Below are 17,699 nucleotides of genomic sequence, written 5' to 3'. Positions count from 1 at the left end.
GGCAGTTGCTGGCTGAAGGATGGGATTGGTGACGTGGTTGATTGGGTTGAGAGATTCAGTGAGTGTTGCGAGAGCGGGAAAAGACTTAAGGTGGGACCCCAATCTGTCCGGAAAGAGTACTTTGGAGTTAGAGCGTATCCCAGTGGGTTTGGCAGTAAGACATGTGGAAAGTGCAGTAGTACTTACCACACTCCAAGCAGTGTTGGGCCATTGGGAAAGAATGCAGAAGGTGCGGCCGCAAGGGCCATTTTGCAAGAATGTGTAGATTTACAATTCTTCATAGGCATATTATCAGGGCCTTGAACATTCTGTACCAGTCTGAAGTTCACTGCGCAAAATCTTGATGTTTGTTATTGTCTGCTCGGCGACAGCCCTGCAGGGGTAGACTCAATAAAGATCGCCTGACTGGGGCTCTGGCATGGTAACACGGGTGAAGTTTATTATACTAATGACACCAATACTTTGTTTAAACAGAGGAGCATTTTGCTGTCACTGTCGGGGTCACCCCATGCCACAATTCCAGCCCACCTTAATCCTGTTTACCTTCCTAAGAAAAATGATGGTCTGCGCTACAGAAAAACGAGCACCCAGAAGAAACATACCCACAGTTAACTGGGAGTTAAATCACCCTAGATTGCTCTAGCAGATTTGCACCACTAGTTTAGGAAGTGCTGATTAGAAGTATAGATAAGATTATACATGTATGCCTATAATCAATGTAACAGCATGATGGTTGAATTGTTCATCTGCTTTACGATTCTAGTAATGCTGATTACCCTGTTCTGTTTCCTTCTATTGATCATTGCAGCACACGTATTTAACACAAGAATCATTATGCTTCAATAAAAAATTGAAATGCCAATTCAAGCTTTTTTTGTGTCTCCCTTTGGGCATGCATGGGTTACTTACAAAGAACTAATCGGTTTCCACGATTTCCGCAGGGAGTCAGAGTTGTCATGTTCTGAGGATGCACATGCCCTCCTGTACATTATAAGGCTTAGAGGTCCAGAGGGTGCACTGTGCGTATGGAGTCAGTCTCACGAATTTTTGATATTTATGTTGTCCAGACCCACTGTGTTACTGATATAGTATAAACCGAACAACATGGAGCTACCAATGTTCTAACTTGGGTATTTATTTAAAGGGTCTCCTGAGTAGTTTTTCCATTGTGTGCCCAAAACCCCTACTCACCAATTAACCAGCGATGTCCGTGGTGTTAGGGAAAAAATCCTTCTCAGTGAAATAGGAAACCCCTATTTCTGGCTGTAGGTTGCTCAACCATGAATCCTTAAAAGGATCACTCGACAGAGGTACCCTCTCTGAATTCCAGGTATCACAAAGCTAATCCAGCACCTGTGGTTTTGCCACTAAATTGCAGATGTGCACTAACACAATTGTCACTGCACCATGGACACACCCTGACGGGTGGAGACATTCCCTTTGTGGTAGAAGCCCATGAAGCATGTAACCAAGTTATTATATTCATGGATCACAGTTCTGGAGGCTAATGGAAACAAAAGGAATTTTCACACATACACTGAAGCACAAGTACCAAACAACTATAGACCATATGAGGAACTTGAGATCCCAATAACATATCAGGAACACATAAATTGGTTCCTTGGCACCCTACCACCTATAATAGAAAGGATAGTCTAGCTCCCTTCAGTAATGAGGGATCAACAGGGCCATTCCTAGTAGTTACACACCTTATCCTGATATAAGAAGCCTTATAGTTCCAAAGCTTTGTGTACTATACACAGGTATCGTGACATTGTAAAGACAATTAACACAATTTGTTATGCGAACCATAACAGCAAACCCAGCAAGGCTGCTCAACCAAAATTGGCGATGCCTGGAATTAGTCCATTAACATATTAATGGGTACAGTTCCAGTCAGACAGGATGAGATTCTGGTCTGGATTGTACAAAAACAAACCATATGGGACCTCAAGACAAACATAAAATTCTCACAATGTGTCTACCATTAGGGATAGTTCCCCCAATGGAAGATTGTGCCCCTTGAGTAGCAATTTTATGCTGCAGTCTATACCACAACACAGGGTACACCATCATTATCTGTCTTGCTTGAGGTGCTCTAACGGATTAAAAATGAATACTGTGCAGCCCCTGCCCTGGATTTGGGGATACAATTAATGGGCTATTTTGTTACAGCATCCTCAATGATATTAAGTAATAAAAGCGGAAGCAGCTGTGTTGGCAGTACAACAGCGACTCGTGCGGGCTGCTCTAATAGACCGAGAGTGCGAACTACCCAACATTATTGCAGAGACCTATTTTTCAATTGTTTGAGATAATTGGGAGCTAGACCTTATTAATCACAGCTAAAGGGTAATTCTGAGAAGGATAACCCGAAACAGGCACCAAAGTCTTCTAATAAAATACACTGAGATAGTAAGAAAAATAGAGAAAAGACTAAACCATGGCTTGGATCTCCTCAAAAGGAGTCCTCTGATAAGTGCTATAACTTGCACAACTATGATACAATTAAACAGACAGATAGGTATCAGGATACTGATACATGTCTTTCTTGTCTTTTCAGGCATCATCAAAAATATGCTCGGAGAGAGGAGGATGATCAGAGCGCAGATCAGAGGAGTACATGAAACCTAAGAAGGACTCACAGTGCTCTTCTGACTTCATAATAAAAAAGTAAGAAAAACTTCCACAGCAAATGCCTCAATTGAGAATGTACAACTTGACACAAATATTGAGGGGAGTGGGCTCTGACTTTGCTAGACTGCATGGCAGAATTCACAATAGTTCTCCAGAATCTTATGGAGCGTTTGGCAGCAGTAGCAAGGAGTGACTACGTCCAGGTGGAAACACCAGACCAGAGACTAAGGTCTTGATTACAAGTTTGGTGGTCCTGGAGGGGGCCACCATGCCAGTGCCCCGCTCCAAGACAGACAAACTTGACCACCAGCCGCTCTCCCGATTACGAGTAATCTAGTGATCTGGCGGGTGGTCCTTTTGCGTTCCCACGGTGGTGCCTTTTAAAAAGGCACCACAATGGGAATGCCAAAGCCCGTTCAGGCATGGCATGGACTGTAAAGGAATGGGGGTCATTGTACCTGCATTCACACCATGGCCCTGATGCAATAGGGGGGCCCTTTCTTTCCTCTCTACCACTGTTTTTCTGGCGGGCTGAACGTTTTGAAAACTGTAGTGGTGAGGAAACTCCTAATGTGCTTGGCAGTGCCACAGCAGCACTGCCAAGCATGTTGCGGTCTGAAAACTACCTCAACACAACCAGGGAACTGTAATCTCTGGTGTTTGCAGTGGTCCTATATCAGTCTGACCACCAAACTTGTAATTGGGCGGTCAGACCGCCATTGCGATGCTGCCCACACCGCAACCGTGGCTACAAAGCCATAATTATGCCCAAAGTGTCCCAAGTCAATTGAATGAATTGCAACTCCAGATGGAGTGGGATATACCACGTACCATTAATATTCTCTTTGGGAGAATTTGTAGTTTGGTTATGACATTCTCTTGGCTGCAAGAGATTGATCACCTTAGTTTGTTAGAAATGTCCCACCAGGAAAAACTGTAATGCTACCAGCTTTTTACGACCTTGTTTCAGAATCAGTCAAACACTTATTTGCCAAGGAGTGAGCCAAGCTCAAACCCTGGCATTAATCATCAGCCACGTGAGTTGAGATGAAGAATCCTCTCATTACATCATACTCATAAAGTCCAGCTCACTAGCACAACCACAATATCCCATTAAACACAATGCAAAACAACAGGTTAGAGAAACACTCATACAACTTGAATATCAGGGTAAAATAAAAAGTTGCACCTCACCAATGAACAATCCTTCGTTTCCACTAATGACAGCCAGATCATTCATATCGCTTAGTCTTAGATTACAGACAATTGAATAGCTCTACATGTGCAATTGCTGTACAAAACATGCCTGGCACTAATCAACAATGCAGGGCACAAAAATATAAAACCACATTAGCTCTCAAATGGGTTTTTATGCCAAAGTATAGCATCTGAAAGCAAGTATCTGACTTTATTTAGTGCTCTCAAATCTCTTTTGTCGACTGCCACAAGGGTATAATAGCCCAGGGCTATTCTCAGCCCGTGTAACAGAACTGTTGCAAGATTTTGACGGCCAAGGATTTTCCTATGTTGATGACATACACTTGATGGATGATGACTTAGCAACACATTTGGCAAGAGTAGACTGCATAATTCTAGGGCTTGCTCAGATGGGCTACAAATTTAGTTTAACAAATCAACAATTGCCTATCTCAGTGTTATGTTCTTGGGATACAAGTTGTCAAGTGAAGGCAAAACCACTGCAACCACCAAACACAGTAAAAACTTCCAATCAACATTGGCTTTTCTAAGTGTTGGCACAACATACACACCAGATTATGCACCACAGGTGAAAACATTTTATGATATGATTCCTCTAGGGCCAGATGTAGGAAGCGTAATTCCGGTCGGTAACAGCCGAAATTACCAAATTTCGGCCGTTACCGACCGGAATTAGGCTTTTCATATGTAGGTGGCTTCCTTTCAGATTCGGTAATTTACCGAATCTGTATTTAAGAATTTGGTAAATTACCGATTCTTAAAAATACCGAATCGGTAAATTACTGAATCTGAAATGTAGGAAGCACTCAAATGAGTGCTTTTCCCATCTTAGGATTCGTTATTTACCACCAACTAGAAGTTGGTGGTAAAAAATGAAAACCTTAGAAAAAGCATTTTTTTTGCTTTTCCAACAGTGCCATGTTTCAGACATACATGCGCTTAGGGCATGTATGTCTGCAACATGTGCACCCATACACATTTGAGGGGTGCAACAGGGTGTCAAAGTGACACCCTGCCACCCTTCAATGTTTCCCCTATTTACCGAATCGGTATTTACCGATTCGGTAATTGACATTCATTCCTATGGGCCACAAGGCCCATAGGAATGAATGGCAATTACCGAATCGGTAAATACCGATTCGGTAATTACGGAAACTTACCGATTCGGCAATTATTTAAGAAAAATGACCTACATCCCATTTGCCTGTTCTTAAATACCGTATCGGTATGATTCAGTATTTAATAATCGGTAATCTGGGATTACCTACATCGGGCCCCTAGTCTTTTCAAGGACACATTGGACACCACACCACACTGAGATTTTGCTCTCAGTACAAGCTGACATGCTAGATTCAAAACACACTTGTTAACACCACAAATTTGGTGATCCATGTAATCGCAGGAGGCTCAAGTATCAAGTATCAAGTATTTTGCTGCAATTTGTACAGGCAATAATTACAAATTGAAAGAAGTGCATTAATCTAATTTGAATAAAAACAGTAAGTACATAGAAAAAGGGAGCTGTTCATTTTAGAGATTAGAGTTCATTCTTGGTCACCTGGAGGTAATAAATTGGTAATTTCAGACATGAATTTTACAAAGCGAGTGGCCATCTGAGGTGAGTCGCCCCTAATGCACGATTCTAGTGCTTCTTGGCATGTCCTGATTTTTAAAGAAAGCCAGATTGGACGAAGCCAGAAGATTCGTAGGGCATGGAAGCGTCTGCAGATGCACAGAATGTGGATAAGATTTTCTTCCTCTTGTTTGCAGAAACGGCATTGTGTTGGAGCTGCTTTCTTATATCCTTGGCCGAACTTATACGCCATCAGTGGAATTAAGCCAAAACGAAATCTCATTAATTGGAGCTTTACATATGGTTTCATTGGCGATGAGAGGTAGGGCGGTAATGTTTTAGGGGCATAGTGTTTAGAAGCCCAAGTGCCATGAAAAAGCTTTAACACTGTTTGAGCGTCGTGTTCATAGGACAACATTTTTGCTTGCTTAGTCAAAAGTTTGGATATTGTCTCCATGGGTAGCGAGGCTGATCATATATCCTGGGACTATGACAAATATCTATTCCAGGATGTATCGGGATTAGTAAGCAGTGACCATATAGTGCTCTTTAGAGTACGAGGGCGGGCTTGTTTTGTTTTTAAACTATAAGCAATAAATATTGCACTCATGACCCAGTGTTGGGAGGACAGAGAGAATTCCATTCGGATTTGAGCATGTGAGGTTGAGTTTGGTAATTGGAACACTCCGCGGAAGCATGCTGACTGAGCTCTATCTAGCCAGGTGGACATTTTGCCTTTGTAGGTTGTAGCACCAAAAGCTATTATAGGCAAGAGTTTTACGCCTATCAGTCTTATTAGCGGGGCAAAATCCGGGGAATGGAGGGCTCGCTTTGTTCTAATGAAAGCCCCCTCCAAGCTGCGGGCGACACTCTGCATTGCGGTTATGTGCGCGTACGGTCGCCCCTTATAGTCTATACAGACACCCAAGTATTTGTATGCGGTGACTGATTCTAGTGCCTTCCCCTCAATGAACCAAGTGCTATTTCTTGCTTTCAGAGGCGAAACTGTCATGACTTTGGTCTTGGTGATGTTAATCTCCAATGTGTTGGTATTGCAATACAGCACGAGAGAGTCGAATAATCTTTGAAGGCCCACCTGGGTTTGATCAAGTAAGATGGTGTCGTCGGCGTACTGCAAAGTTTGAATTTGTGTTAACTCAATTTGCCGAGGAAAGGCACGGCATTGAGCTAGCCATTCAGGGAGGTCTGCAAGGTACAGGTTAAAGAGTAAGGGTGCAAGGATACATCCTTGTTTTAGGCCTCTGTTGGTGGGGATTTTATTGGTTAATGACCATTTCGAGGTTACTCTTATTTTCACCCAGGTATCTATGTGCAGAGCTATGAGGGCTTTCAGTAGGGGCTGAGGGATACTCCATTTTGCCAATTCTGCCCAAGGTTTTGGGGTATTGAAAGCCTTCCGAAAGTCAATAAAGCCCAAATGTAATGATCTACCTTTCTTGGCTAGTGTGGTCTCTATCATATAAGCAGATCCTATGCCGATGACACCCAGCTAGCGGTTACTATTAGCGGGGATGCGGATGTGGATGCCCCCAGATTCCAGAACGGACTCCGGGCGGTCGCCAGCTGGATGACTTCCAACTGTCTCCAGCTGAACGCAGGTAAGACGGAGGTCATGATCTTTGGCAAGCAGACGGAACTCTGGGGTGACAGGTGGTGGCCATCGGACCTGGGCCCCACTCCCACCCCGGTTGCTCAGCTAAAAAATCTTGGGGTGTGGCTCGATCCTTCTCTCTCTTTCGTATGCCATACTAAGCGCATGGCGGCCTGTTGTTTCGGCATCTTGCGGGGTCTTCGACCCATACTAAAATGTTTCGATGCAAACACCAGGCAACTCGTTATCCAGGCAACTGTGATGTCGCGGCTCGATTATGCCAACGCCCTGCTTCTGGGCCTAAACCAGGCGGAACTCACCCGCCTGCAACGGGTACAGAATGCAGCGGCAAGAGTGGTCGTGGGCCTGCCTAGATTTTGCTCCACAACTAATACCTTGCGCTCGTTGCACTGGCTTCCGATCGCTCGTAGGATCCAGTTTAAGGTCCTTTGTGTTGCTTTTAAGATCATTAAGGGATCACCTGCCTTGATTCTTACTGATCTCTTGTCCAGTTATACTCCAGGCCGCGCTTTGAGATCGTCCGACCTGGAACTTGCGGTTGTTCCCCGGTTTAAACGCTGCCGGGCCGGCGGCCGTTCCTTTCAAGTGCGTGCCGCCGTGTTATGGAATTCCCTTCCCTTTGAGATTCGTGCCCTTGGGGATTTGCTCTCTTTCCGGCGGGCTGTGAAAACTTTTTTGTTCTCTTAGTCTCTATACTTTTTTTCTTGCTCTGTTGTGTTGTGTTGCTACCCTGGCGAGCACTAGGACGCTCCTTCGCTGGAGCATCTGTGCGCCTAATAAATAAGTTTAACATAACATAACATAACAATATGACAGCCCTTTTAGAAGCCGGTTTGTGTAAAGGGAATTAAGTTACAATTCTCCACCCAGGTTGATAGTTCGGAGAGAAGGACACTTGCATACGCCTTTCCATCTACGTCCAGAAGCGCTATCATCCGATAATTGTCAGGGCTGGAGCGAGAGCCTTTTTTATGGATGGGGACGAGTAACGATTCTTGCCAGGAAACCGGATTAGATCCACCTAGTATTGCTGTTTCAAAAAGAGGAGCCAGCAAGTTGGCCCATTTCTGGGGAGAGGCTTTATATACTTGGGTGGGAATGCCGTTTGGTCCTGGGGCTCCCCCTGAGCGCATTATCTTTATTATAAGCGCAACTTGATTTGGAGTAATCTTAGCAGTTGGCTTCGTGTCATCGTGGGAACTAGAATGAGTAGAGGAGGAGAGGCTGTTATGGATTGTACCAATCGGTTCTGTGTAAAGTGCTTTGATGTAAACCTCTCAGTCAGCAGGAGAACTGTTTGTTGCGCTGGGAGGTTTGGTGGTTTTAGTAGCCTTGTTTATGCAACTCCAGAATTTTCTTTGATCTTTTGACTTTATGATCTCATAGGCAATTGCCCAATGATGTTCTTCTTCCAATCTCTTGAGGGTGAACCTTGCCTTCCTATATTCTTTTCGAGCAGCTGTTATTTCAGCCCGCAGAGATTTGTATGCACTTTCGTTGCTGGCTTGATTATGCTGTAGCTTATTTAGATTGTATTTGGTGGTAATTATAGTGTGCTTTTGCTCTGAGAAGGAAGATGAAACCGGAGGGCCTTTGCCTTGAATTTTTGTTTGCTTTAAGGCTAGTTGTTCTCTGAACTCGGCCACAAGGATTTCCAATGATGGTGCTGTCAGACGACTATTACAGTCTAGATCCCATTTGTTCAAAAGATCGTCCACCTTTGCTTCCATCATTTCCCGATCGACCTCAGACCATCTTAATTTTCTGATGATCTCTAAGTTAGATTCATTTCCAATCGAGGGAATTATCGTGCAATGTCAATACCAGAGATCGATTCTGCATGTTAGAATTGCGTGGTCACTTTCCAATGAAGGAGTTACCAAGAGCTGCTGTACCAAGTGGAAATGAGTAACCGAGATCCATATATAATCAGGAGGCTCAGATTACACATGTGATACATTCAATGACAGTGACACTTTACCAATTACATATAAATTACACCTATACACAAATGCAGAAATTCATTTTTCACCAACAGAAAAGATACTGATGGCATTGGACACTGCAGTAGTGAATGAAAGATCATTGACTTTTGGAAAACAAATAATTATTGTGACCCCATATCCAGCCTTAAAGACTGTCACAAAGGTCGGTGTTCCTAATGCGAAAGCTGTGCATCCAAAATGGATCCAGTGGGCCAATTCACTAACAGCAACATATGTAGATTATGTCTTTGACGCTACACTACAAACACAACCATATCTCCAATACGAACATGAATATCCTCTGCCCAGTGAAATATTGTTTCTAGATCAGTATGATTTCATAATCTAATCTGATGGTTCTGCCCAGCCTGTAGTAGGAACAAAACATCAATACTCAGCTGCAAGCACAGTCGTTAAGGGAAAAATGAAGAGTACAGAATTCCAAACTCATGAAACATACACACAGTCACTGAATCATTGCACAGCACAGCTAGCTGAACTGAAAGCTCTAATTCTGGCACTTAAGAATACAGATCCTGAATTCCCCAAACTTATAGTGAGCGATTTGTATTATTGTGCCCAGTCTTAGCAGAAGTATCTGCACAACTGGTGCCAGAATGGATTCAGAGATGCAAAAGGGTGCACAATTTAGTAGAAAATGCCACAAGCTAATATTATGTACACTTTGTGCCATCAATGTGTAGCAATACACGTTACAGGGAATTCACTGGCTGATTAAGCCTCAAAAGCAACTGTGCACACTGCTGCCATCGCTGCAGGTGATTTGTTCCAACATGAGAATAGATGGAGATATTATGAAAACTTTCACAGCATTGACCTGGGGCTAACCCTTACTGAAAGTTTTTCCAGCAAAATTCTCCAACCAGCTGAGTGCGCAAATCATTCAGTTTGCTCATCTTCCCATAGTGGGGGATAGAGTAATTCCAAATTGTAATCTCAAGTTAGAATTAATCCTAGCAGCACATAAGGACCTAGCATCTGCTCACACATGGTTGGCAGCTACAGTTTCACAATTACAGCAGCGCTGCAGGTGGCCAGGATTAAACAAACAGACAAAAGCCTATAGGCCTGATTACGATCTTGGCTGACATGTTCCCCTGTCGCATCAGTGATGGATATCCCACCCACCAAAATATAAGACCCATAGGATATAATGGGATTTATATTTCAGCAGACAAGATATCTGTCACTGAAACTGAAACTAGAAAAACAGTCACCCACGCTCTGATCACGAGCCGACTGGACTACGGAAACACCCTCTACGCCGGTACCACCGCAAAACTCCAGAAAAAACTCCAACGCATCCAGAACGCTTCAGCCAGGCTCATATTAGACATCCCGCGTAAAGAACACATCTCTGGTCACCTGAAAAACCTCCACTGGCTCCCCGTCAATAAGAGGATTACTTTCCGGCTCCTAACCCACGCACACAAAGCACTTTACGAAATCGGACCCGAATGCCTCAACACACGACTGTCCTTCTACACCCCCTCCCGCCAATTACGATCCTCCAACCAAGCCCTCGCCTCTGTACCTCGCATCAACAAAACCACCATGGGAGGTAGATCCTTCTCCTACCTGGCAGCTAAAACCTGGAACTCACTTCCCACTCACCTTCGCCTTACTCAGAACCACCTAGCATTCAGAAAGCAACTTAAAACGTGGATATTTGACAAGTAATTCCCCACCATTCCTCAAGCGCCTTGAGACCCTCTGGGTATGTAGTGCGCTATATAAATTTATTGACTTGACTTGACTTGACTCATTGTTGTGATTGAGTAACCCATCCGCCAAGATCGCAATCATGGTCAAAGTCCAAAAACTTGACATTTGTCAACGAATAAAGGTTTCTACCACAGTTTGCATCTCACTTGATCTCAACTAAGCTTTTCGCTAGCGTTTATTTGGACCCATGCAGAACCTTGAATTCTGATGTATCTTATGATTACATCATTTTGGCAGTGGATTCTTGCTCTCCATTCATATGGGTTTAGCCGCAGTGATCAGCTGATGCTCGAATAGTTATAGAGGACTTGCAAGTACCATATGTAGTAGCCACATTCCATTCGGACAATGGTCCAGCATTTGCCTCTAGGGCTTACAGAGATCCCGTGGAAACATTGGGTGTGACTGTGCACTACCCCTCCCCATAGCATTCTGAGGGAAATGTGGTTGTGTAGAGGAAACCCCATGACTTAAAGCAGTATTTAACAGTTAGAGTATTCGGTTCTGTTCGCAGTTGGGCCCATCGTCTGTATGGGGTACAGAGAGTTTTAAACAATATGCCAAGGTGATCCTTGGGAGGTTGGACTCACTATGATGCCCTATTTGGGAGCAAGATGTGGGTTACCCCCTTTGACAGTCAGAGTACAGTAGCGTCCAAAACACCTTTTGATATCAGTGAACATTTGGCTTTCTTACCGGAACTGAATGATTTCCGAGATAGACACAGCATGGTACTACAGAAACATTCTGCCAATGGTGAAGTTTAGGCAGCACTGGCAACTTGTGATTGGAGACCATAGATCAGGAATCTAGTGCAGGAGAAAATCCGGACAAATAGGAGTTTGAGCCGTCTTACAGAGCTCCTGTTCTGGCTGTTAAAGGTACCAGAACTGTACATTTATAATTATTTGCCTGCAACAAATACAAGAGATTTGTTTTGATTGATTTCATCAAACCATACTATGTGGCCGGTTCTACATAGTAGGCCACTAGGTATCCTGGATAGTTACCTGCCTCCTCTTACTACCATGCAGGAAATCTCTAGGCAAGCTTCAACAAAAAATGAAGTTTCTTCCTCTTGGCTGGGGTCAGCTAATACAGAAGTTTCACTGCTTCCAGTTATGTCTACAAGCACAATACAAACATCAGGTGTAAGTACACAGCTTTCAACACAACAAACAAACAATGAAGTTGTTTATAACATCCTACCAGTAGAGTTAACTCTCAGTTCTACACAGATCTGTAAGCCTCCTACATTTGCACAAAGTGCCTCTGGCTAATTTATCGACTTTGATGACTTTTCTTCGGAATCGTCTGACCCACTACCATAGGGCAAACCAGGTACAATTTAAATTTGGCTTAAAAATACATATTTTATCCCATCCTGGGTAGACATTTGGATTACAATTTCCTTACTTTTCCTCTTCCTTTGAATTGGTTTTGTGACTGTCTTTTTCTTGCTTCTAAATGGACACTATTTCCCAGAATGCTCTGCTGTTGAACTGGTAAACGAGGTTTGAAGCCTCATTCTTCATCACACAAAGTGCGAAGAGACCTGTCCCTTGAGAACATTTCAGCTGATCTGGTTTCTGATGGAATTGGTTGGGATAAGGTTTCCTTTGACATATTTGGACTAACAGAACCTTTACTAGTTCCTCATGTTTTTCATATTTCACTGTATGTGTCCATTTAGAAGCAAGAAAAAGACAGTCACAAAACCAATTCAAAGGAAGAGGAAAAGTAAGGAAACTGTATGATGTCATCACTCCTGGCAGTGATGATTGGGACAATCGTACAGTAAGCAAATGCTTGATGATTTAGTACATCATACTGTATTTGAAAGTAAAGATATGTATACTGGTACATCTAATTATGATGAAATGTTTTTTTTCAAAATTATGGTCACTAATATTTACACAAAGCTAGTACTCCATGTGCAGTATTTAATTACATACCATGGGAATTCTGCCCTACACCACCAGTGAGTAGTTCCAAGACACTTGCACAGACATGTGCATATTTTTCTGGTCACAATCCCGCAAGCCCAGAATCTTATTATCATAAGCTTCTGCCATCCCTGGCAAAGACAAATATGCTAACTGACACCATGCTAATGTATCCTGCCCCTTTCATTTCATAATTGACGATACAAGGGTGTGACTTCTGGAAAGATAGCATTGGTTTGAAATCCATCTGGGGAACTAAAGAGTGGCAGGTTCAGGGAAATGAGGCTTTGTTTAAAGCATGCCTTATACCACAACAAATGATTTTTTCCTGAACAAAACAGTGCAGCACGCATCCTGTCTCAGCCGAGCTAAGATAAAAGGATGTGAATACACCAAACATTTAGGGTATTGGGAACAATTCACAGACAACACAGAGGAAACATTCAACAACAGGCTTACGAATGGCACATACAATTCTTTTATTTACAGTCCAGCGGGATGGCTAGTGTGGCCATTAGATAATAATGGATGTTATGCACATTTTCTTGACAAGACGAAAGGGCTTCTGACCAAATGGCAAGACCCATGTTATGGACAGACACAACACTCAAGACATAAATGACCAGATGTACTGAGGTTCCCGTTTGCATTTCTTAAATAGTGACATCTTAGGAATCGCTTTTTAAGAAATGCAAACATAAATGTACAAGATTTGCGATTCTCTAATAGCAATTCCATTAGATTAGGAATCGCTATTAGGAAATTACAAATAAGAAATGCCATTGCATTCCCGCCTATGTGTGAATTAGAAAATGGTTTGCATTTCCTAAATTGCGATTTCCTAATAAGAAATCACAATTTAAGAAATGCAAGGCCAAGTGTGCCTCTGGGCTTAAGGCTCCCCTGAAGGCACCCTGAATTTCCTAATACACATGTAAGTGCACATATGCCCAAGAAGTATATGTGCGCTTCACGTCACAATAAAAAATGCAAGTTTAGGTCATTATTTTATTTTAAACATGGTTACCATCGAGTTGATGTCGATGGTAGTTACATTTCCAAAATACCCAATTTTCATTTAGGAAATGCTTTGTACATGTGCTTTAGAAATCGCAAATAGGTAGTCCCTATTTGGGATTCTCAAATCTCAGTCACAATTGCAACCAGTTTTGTCCCTTTCTACATCTGAAGAGGTAATTTAGCATTTCTTAATGGGCCAAAATGGCGATTTGGTCTGCTAAGAAATGTTAAATGGCTTTGTACGTCTGGGCCATAGTGTTGGAAAGTTATGCCTACGCTAGCTACGACATTCAATGATAGATAAGGTGAAACAACACTTGTCTCTCCTTTCTGATGAGATGGTCCTACAAGATTTCTTGTAAGGTCCTCGAAAACCACATCAATAGCCCAATCGTATGCAATATACAATGAAGTATGGAAGGTTTTGCAGCTGGGCGCTGCTGAGCAAATATGTGAAATTTGGAGAAGGCTTTGGCAGTAGTAGACAATGGTATGACTACATTATCCACTAGGATATATTCTCTTAGTAACACCGTGTCCACTGCTATTGACATCCTACAGCATGACGTGTCCCTTCTGCAACATCGGCAGACGCAGTTTAGGTCTATTGTGTTACTGAGCTGGACTTTGGCGGACTTTGCAGGATTTACGCAAAGGTGGCATTCCATGGAAGGATTTAACGCTTTTACTATACAATTTGAAAAAATTGCAAAAAAATCATGGTTAGGAAAGGTGCTATATACATAGTGTTACAAATAGAAAAACTAGAAAAATAACCATTCACTGTAGAGGAGACACTATCAGCTAATTCATGGGTTTATTTCTCTTCCGATTTCAACATTTCACTTTAACCCATTCACTGAGGCCGTTATTTCGGCGCAGTGCGGGTGTTCTAAGGAGTGGGCGGGGACGCGTCGGCCGTTGGACGTTCGCAGCACCAGTAAGGTAGTGCTCCTGACGGTCAAAGGCCGACGGGAGCACGGAAGGGGTTATATACTGCTTACAACACTATCAACACTATCAGGTAGGCAGGAATGAGGTACTAAGGGAGGGATGTGTACATGTGGTATTGGTCTTACCTTTCACTTACATATGCAGTAATGGTGCAACTTAGAGGTATTGACTGTGAGAACACATAAGGCCATTCTCTAGTTTGCAAGGAAGTTATACTTCATGGGGCATTTAATGTATCCAAGACAATCTTGTCCTGTTATCTGAAAGGATCCACAGCTGCTGTAGTTCATCCGCCATTCAGATTGCTTTTTTAATGCCTTGAATACTGTGGTTGTAGTACATATTTCTTAAGACAATAGTCTCTCTGCTTCTTAGTACCTTCATGACGGTATTTGGAGTAATTCCATCTTTCATTCAATCAGTATCTGGAAGTGTTTTTGGAGGCTCACCGCTCATCCTGTTCCTCGTTTTTGAGATACTGATTTTATCTTATCTGCTCCACAATGGATGTTCCATCACGCAGCCAAATGAGGATGGCACTACCAAACGTGCTTCTGTGCTGTGAAAGGATAATACAGTATTTTGGTGCACTCTTGCTTCAGAAAATAAATTATAACTGGTTCTTGTCCTTTCAGTCCATCTGGTTACACTGCTTGCAGACACTTTTGGGCTGTCTCCTGTGCACTTTCAAGTGTGCCTTGGAAATATGCCTTGGGATGCAACCCGTTCAATCTATGGACATAGTATTGTTGGTGGGCCCTGTAGGAGAGTAGGAGCTGCATACTATGGTTACCCCCACTTTTTGCTGGTGTTCCACTGTTTCTCGACTTTAGTCTAGCTGTGGCCCTGCTATCCAGGACCCCAGCCGAGCTGTTTTCTTCTCTAAATTGATTGCATATGCATTAGGTACACACCAGATTGGTTACTGGGTTACCCTTGTGAGTTCTTAGTATATGGTAACTTAGGTACTAAGGGCATAGGTACCCCAGAGGCCACCAGAGGTTGAAGCATGTAATATGTCACTCCTGGGAAGCCTTCCAAAATGGCACCACAGGACTGCTACTGCAGCCTTGGTAAGGTGGTGCATGCACCCCATACCAAGATATAGGTTACCTATATCTACCTTTAAATCACTGACACATATAAACCGGTCACTCCTATGGCAGGCCTTATCAATCCTGAAGGTAGAGTGCTTGGTTTTGTGTGAGAGTGTGCCCATGTATGAGCAAGACCCCTCTGCAGCTTTCTGAATCTATTCTCTGAAGCTGTTCTGTGATGCAGCCAGATCATATAGTCTTAAGTGCATTATAACCTCGCAGTAAATGCTAACTTTAGAATGGCTGCATGGAAACATGTCGTGTTTGGTGTCAAACACTTTGGAATCTCTAGAGGGAGAAGACATGGACACACTGGTCTGCCCGGTAATAGTTTAAACGAGCCCTGGCATCACCAAATGGATGCCACAGCCACAGACACATGTCTGACCTCCTGCTGCTGGACGAAAACTCCAGCAGGGGAGGCATGGACAATAGGTTTCCTGTCACAGGGAGTGCTTTTCAGACAGTGCTGGGGGCACACTTGCTGTCCCTGTGCATACCCCAGTTCAAACCAGTTGCAGGGGCGCTCAGCCCCATGCTCTGGCATGAAACTGGACAAAGGGAAAGGGGTGTAACCACCCTTCTTCACAGACCCTCCCATAGGTGAGTCCCCGGAGTATGTCCAACCCCTTTCTTCAGTATAAGTAAGGGACTCCTGGCAACAGGATTTTAGATTATACATGGATTAAACTCTGAAGCTGAATCCTGGAACTTCGACACACTACTAACGACTAGAGGACTGAAGCATCTCTCTTGGGGTCAAGGAGTGACTCCCCAGCTCAAGCAGGCACCAAAGAAGCATCTTGCTGGTCTGCATTTCCGAAGCTCCCGCCAGACTCCGAAGTATTTGCGACTCTGGACATGGACTTCCAGACTTCACAGAGCCCGACAGAAGATCCCAGCAAAGCTGAGACCCGCAGCCCTCATGAGTGACGTGGGACCAGAACTCCTGGACACCATGCACATTTGCTAGTGCATCAACTTCCCAAGCTTTCTTGACATTGTGCATTGGGCTACTTGTAGTCCATACCACGTGCACCATCTACAACAAAGATTGTGGGCCTACACTCCATGAGTGTTCCGTGAGCCCGCTTCTAGCATTTCTGCTGGAGGCCCCTCCGCGATCCCTGGTCTGTCGACTGGTGGGTCCCCTCGAAGGTAACTCTACTTTTTCTTGGGCTTCTCTGGTTGCTCCAGACGTGCCATGATTCCGCACTGTGTGGTGAGTCCCTCAGACCTTGCTGGTGTGCACCGTAGCTGGTTTCTACTTCCTCCATGGGTTGCTATTGCAAGGCTTGTTGGGTCCAATCCGGGAACCAACACTGCAGCACTCGACATTCTTTGTAGGAAGGCTTGAATCCAGCACCTGGTTGTCATCGACGCCTGCTGGTCTTCCTGGCTGAAGAGTCAAGCTGCACCTCCTTCACCTGAAATCACCTAACATCGGTGGGTATCTGCCTTTCGTCTTCCTGGTCACTGGCAAGTGACCCATACTCTGTCCCCTCTGCTTTCAGGTTCTTCTCATCCTTGATCCAGGCTTGGATCCACCCGGACACTTTCCACTTGGACGCCAGCAGCACTTTGCAGCAGATCGTCATTGAAAACAACGACGAAACTCGACTTGAAAAGACACCTATGCACCCGGCTTCCCTGGGTGAGGTAACTCGAGTACTCTGGTGCTCCCATGGGTGTTGATTCTAGAACCTCCTAGTTCTAAAGGGTTTTGCTCCAAGTCCTCTTCTAAGTGTCCTTTATCTTTAAAATTCCAACCGCGACTTTGCCCATATAAGTTAATGGTGATTCGCGACTGTGTTCACACACTGCACATGTCCCCTGTGGGTCCCCTGTGTCACTACCTTGGGTGGTTCCTGGTGGCCCCAGTGGTTCTAC

This window comes from Lissotriton helveticus, chromosome 11 (assembly GCF_964261635.1).
Source record: "Lissotriton helveticus chromosome 11, aLisHel1.1, whole genome shotgun sequence".
In the NCBI taxonomy this organism is placed as follows: domain Eukaryota; kingdom Metazoa; phylum Chordata; class Amphibia; order Caudata; family Salamandridae; genus Lissotriton; species Lissotriton helveticus.
Note: the sequence above shows the minus strand (reverse complement) of the source record.